A 6,000-nucleotide genomic window follows, 5' to 3' on the forward strand; every position below is an offset into this window, starting at 1 on the left:
AAATTCATTTTTCTAGTTTTATTTGGATTTGCAACTTTTAAAAGGAACTTGAGTAACCTTTAAGAAAATGCATGTATAAATAATTAAGATCCCAAATAACTGGTGTGATATAGGCAGAGGGCCCATTGCTACAAGATGCTGAGCACTTTCAACTCCCATTTGATTTGAAAGGTGAAGGTGCTCTGCATCTCACTCAGTCAGGAGCAAGCATGATGCTCAGGACTCATAAGTAAACATGAGGAAAGAGCTCTCTCTGAAGATACTAGCTGAATATGAAAGTAAAGAGCACATTAGTTACAGGGGATGGCAAAGTATTTGGGTGTATAGAAGAATTAACTACAAAACAAAGGAGATATTGATTGATCCCAGTTGTCTAGGTATCTTGTTAGGTCTTATTTGGAAATTTCTGTTTAATTTGGTGTTTGCCTAGAACACAGGTATAATCAGGGCAAATCTTTTCAGGAAAGGCTTAGAAGAGTCAACCTATTTTGTTCAGAATTGCAGAACTACTGTGGAGAGAAGTAATGACAATTTACAAATTTCTGAGATCGATTGTGTGTCCACCCCTAGAGTCTGGAAATTTAACTCTACAGGCTAAGAGCATGAGACTGAAATGAGACAGACATTCAGGTTACATAACATAAAGAGCTTTCCACTCAGTGATCATGAAGTGGTATAGCCTATCCAATGAAGTTTAAACACACGACATATTAATGCATTTAATAGTAGGCTAATTAAATAGTGAGAGAGGGGGATGGGCTTCAGCATCCAAGTCGCAACTTCAAAGAGCTGCCTGTACAGCTAGTTTTAGAGCATCAGTGCAAGCTCTGCTAGTCTGAGTCTGTTGACCTGGGTTGGGATGCTCGCTCCCACTTGCTCCAAAATGTTGTAAATCTACCCATTGTGGGCCAAAGTCAAATTTACAGCAGGATCATACTGGCCCAATATTTCTGGATATACTTGTAATTCAGGGAATAGGCCACAGAAGACAGACCAATGGTTGTTTCTAAATGCAATTTTTATTTTGAAGGCTATACTATATGTTGTTCTGAAACGTTTTATGAAGGGTATGGCCTAAGCTCTGGTATGGGCACTAAAGAATTCCTGTGTTCTAATCATGGCTCTGCCATAGACTCTCTCTGAGGCCTTGGGCAAATCCCTTAACTTCTCTATTTTTCTATGTCTGTAGGTAAGATAGTATGTATATACATACATTTCAGGGGTATGATTAGGATTAACTCTCATCTTCATTACTTGTTAACTGCTGACTGCATGTTGGTGGTAAAATACTTTTGATCTTCAAATAGTACTTGTATGACACAACAGTGGTATGAACTGGCATCAGAATTGTTCAGTTATGAGTCATAAACTCTATCATGCCAACAGCTCAGAGCGATTTTCCTTTGGCACAAGTGCTATGGGGCTGTGTTTTTGTGGCAGGAGGATCTAAGGTCCAGCCTCACTATCCAAGTAGCCTTTCGTGCAGCATAGAGGCATCCATAAAGCCCCAAGAAGGCCCAGATTTGTGTGTTACAGGATTAAATTTTTATTAAGATATTTTGTATGACAAACTTGCCATTCTTGCTTGTCCACCCTGGGCCTCGCAGATTGCTTGCAGCGAATGATAGTGCTTTTGCCATCACATTGATGATACAGCATGATAAATCCCTGTTCTCCAATGATTCATCTTTGCGTGGGAACCAGTATGAGATGCTGATGAATTGCATGAGTACTCAAACTTCTGGCTGAGGCACCAGCATTTTTATATTTGTTTAGAGGCTTTTCAGTGGCACTCACGACCAGAGTATCTGAGCCATACTGCACCCCCGCAAGATAGAGAATTATCCCCCTTTTATAGATGGGAAACAGACAGCGATTAGTTGATTTGTCCAAGGTCACATAGAGTCTGTGGCAGAACCAAGATCAGAAGCCAGATTTCCTGCAGCCCAGTTCAGTGTAACTATGAGACCATCCTTCTCCCCAGAGAGTTTCAGGAAATCTGGTATTGTACAATTTTCAGATTTACCTCTATACTGTTCTCTTCCCTCATCCTACTGAGGCAGTAGCCCCATTTTGAAATGGGACATGAGGAAGGTTCCCCTCTTCTGCATGATAAACATGTTATATCAATAAAATAAAAACCAGCAGGATCTTATTAAAGGGAATAAGGCAAAATGCCACATTTATTGTGAATACAGAAAGAATCATAGTAAGCAGTTAGTTATAGCTATAACATTCCATTCAATTTCATATTTTTTCACACATTAATTCATACACACACACAGAGGTTCTGCAAGGTTGTTATAATAGTTACCAGCCTTAGAGTTGCTCGTGCCAAGCCGCTGGCCAGGTGGCCTGGACACGAGGAGGGAACAGGGCCTTGTCAGATGCTCATCTGATGCTCCTGAAAGTTGGTTTTCAGAATCAGACCCCAAAGTTCTCAGTTTCTAGAGTCCATTTTTATAGGAATTTATTCCTATTCCAGTCTATGGGAATTGCTTCATCATGCTGTTGCTGAATCAGTCAGCAGATGGCACATTCCTGACGGCTCCATGCTGCCAGATGTTATCTTGTTCTTCGGTTCTCCCATCCTTGAGGCTGTTGGGTGGATTCCAGTCTGCCCTCCGGGGGTCCTCTGGTTGTTTCCACTTGACGCCTTCTTCGGCTGATCGACACTGGATTCTTAGGCTGGCACCTCCCTGATCATTCATTTATTATCCACACCAAGCATCCATCCACATACATCCGCTATCTCTATTTTAATCACAATTGTTAATAAAGTGAGATAAATACAACAAAAGGGTAGGGAGTCTCTGTGTGCTGTTTCTGTTGTTACAAAGTATCGCTTTGAGTCTCTCTCTGTGTGAATAGTTGTTGTTACAATGTGTGAACAGTTGTTGTTACAAGTATTGCTTTGAGAACAGACTCTATCTTAGGATGTACTAACACAATTAGCAGCTTGCAAGTTTCACACAGAGAGGGAGAGAAACAGTAAAACCAAGAGACCAAAAACCAAGAGACCTCTCAATTAGTAATACCCTGGAATTTAAACTATGGGGAATCAAATTCATTTGTGATTTTAATACAGAACTTCTTTAATATGATCCAACATAACAAACAGAACATCCATTTAGATGCAATTCTAGAATTCTAGCTCCCAGTAAAAAATATCTACCTGCTAGAGTTAGCCTGTCTCTGGGCCAACTATACTTGTCGCAGTTCCGCTGTGCCGGCTTTCTGTGCAGAGCTGGGGCAGCACACAGGAAGAATATATAAAAAGCACACATGCAGCAGAACATCTAACCACAATCACCTATGGAAAAACCCCAGAGGAAGGCTAAAGTTACAACCCTCCCGAAGCCTGGAGACTTCAGAGTTTTCAAAATCATTGTGTCAGGGTGGGCTGAATTTGCTCCATCCTCATGGAACTTGCAAAGGAAATAATTCTCCCAATCTGCAGAGACCCCACAATACTTGAGGAAACCCAGCAGATGTTAGGACTTCCACAGCTGGCTGAGACATGTCCCATAGAGACCCAATGCCTCTATACTACTCCCTGGTCCTCCCATTTCCCCTAACATGTCTCCCTCAGTAGACATGCCCTCATGCATTCCAGTGGGCTCATTATTGCATTCAGAAAGGACCTATCCCTGGTAGATAAGATACTGGTAAGGTCAACTTGTTTTATGTGAGGAAATCCCCATGCAGTTGGAAGAGGATAATGCCACAACAAGCAGCTTTCCCCTATCTATGACCTCTCTTCCCACTCACAGAGCCCCACATGTTTGGAAATAGGGTGACCAGATGTCCCGTTTTTAAAGGGACAGTCCCATATTTAAGCCCTCTTGAAGGTGTCCTGACTTTTTCTTAAAAATAGGCAATCTCCCCTCTCATCAGTACTGATGCATAGGCGTGGGAACTAGGGTGCAGGGGGTGCTGCAGCACTCCTGGACTCCCAGCTGTCAGCCCCCCAGGTCCCGACTGCCAGCCCTGTGCGTCCGGAGCCCCGGCTGCTGGCCTCGCGCCCCTGGAGTCCTGGCCTCAGCTTTGGGGGGTGGGAGGTGGATAGGGGATAAGGGGGCTGGCTTTCAGCACCTCCACTATTAAAAATGTTCCAGCACCACTGTACTGGCCGGTCCTGCTGCTGGCCGGATCTCTGCTCGCCAGCCATCCGCACACCAGTGGTGAGTCGGAGGGGCCAGTGGCTGACAATGGGGGTGTGTGTGCAAGGCTGGTGGTGGGGCAAAGATGCAGTGTGCAGGACTGGCCGCTCCCTGTGCTGGTCTGTCAGCGCAGCCCCTGCTGTGTGCTGCCTCTTGGCCAGTGGGGCCCCACCGCCTACCCCGCTTCCAGCCAGCACTGGTTGCACGCTGCAAGCTGCAGTGGTTGGTGTGTGCAGGCAGGCGCCAGGGGGCGGCAATTACATGTGACCTCTGCTGCCCACCTATTGGCCCTTTATGTGCTCCCCCCCACGCTGTCCTGTCCCTGCTTTGCCTCTTTGCCCCCACAGCCCTGCTGCTCCTCCATATCCCCCTGGCGGGACACATCCCACTCTCAGCATTTATGGAGAACCAGCCCCAGGTCGGAGTGCTCAGCTCACCAACAGCCTGGCTGGCAGGCTCCTTCCTTCCCCCACTGCCTCTGGCTGGGCCGGCGCTCTGGGAAAGCCCAAGACCCTCCGCTTGAGGCGCTGGTCAGGAGGAGCCAATCCCTGCATGTGCCAAATCCCTGCGCAGCGCTGGCATGGGGAAGCCTCTCCGCCCCTCAGCTAAGCTGTGGAGTGGGGCGGAAATCAATTTCCAGCCTGTTCAGGCCCCAAACCTGCAGGCTCCACATCAGGCCCCAGGGCAGGGGCTTAGCACTCTCTTCAGCTGACCCCCCACAGTCCTGGGTCCTGCCCCCAAAGGTGCGTGGGGCTGCTCCGTCCCCTAGGCACCCTCCCCTGCTGAGCCACCTCTCTGGCCAGGTTCACTGAAGCCCCTGCAGTCAGGTTCCCTGGGCCCTGGTGCACAATGCATCCTTAGGGCTTAACCCCTTCCTGCCTGTGCTGTAGCCAGAGGTGACTGGGTTATGTTGGTGGCCAGCAGCAGCTTGGAGGTGTTAGCTGCCTTTTGACACTGTGTTAGCAGGAAGGGAGAAGCTGCTTCCAGCCAAAGGAGGGTGGGGGGCAGCAGGAAAAGAGATGATCCCTGCAAAGATACAGGCCAGGTCATCCCTCCCTCCGCAGTTGGAAGCAGCTCCCATCTCTCCCCTCGCGCAAAGTGCTGAAAGGCTGCTGCTAGCCACATTCTGGTGTGAACCCTGGCAGAAATCTGGGGAGGGAGGCACGTGACCCTGCATGCCCCCCCCCCCAACATGTTGCCTTGGAAAGAGGCAGCGCCAAGTACCAGCAGAGGCAGGTCCATCCTGGGGACCCAGCCCAGCATAGAGGGCAAATAGCGCTGGGCAGAGAGGGTCAGGTAGGTCGGTCACCCCCCCGTGAGAGAGGTGTACAGGAGTGCGTGTGTGTCACCTTTCCCCACTTGTGTGTGGGGGGGCTAGGGGTGTGTGTGTCACCCCTCCCTGTGTGACCCCTACAGCCTTAAAGATAAGAAGGTAAATAAAAAGAATCCAGCTACACAGTATTTCTTGTTAACAGGGGCTCAGTCAACTTGATATAATTTGAATGTTTGTACTGCATAGTTCTGATTGATTGCCATGGAACTTGCTTGAATTCGAGTAATTTTAGCAGGTGTCCCATATTCAGCATAGGGAAATATGCTCACCCTATTTGGAGACCAGGAGAAAGAGTAAAGTTTGAAAGCTGGGCTATATCTGCAGGTTTTCTCCTCTCCCTTCATAACAACAAAATTTATGTTCTAACTCTTACAAGCTTCATGCTGGGGGACTGTGCAATATGTGTCATTGTTATAACACTGTAGAGAAGAGTTTATTTGCTCTGGAGATTGCTGAAAATAGCTGTTTAATGTATAATGACAATGGTTGGGATAGATCATTTCA

The sequence above is a fragment of the Chelonia mydas genome, chromosome 8 (assembly GCF_015237465.2).
Source record: "Chelonia mydas isolate rCheMyd1 chromosome 8, rCheMyd1.pri.v2, whole genome shotgun sequence".
Taxonomy (NCBI): domain Eukaryota; kingdom Metazoa; phylum Chordata; order Testudines; family Cheloniidae; genus Chelonia; species Chelonia mydas.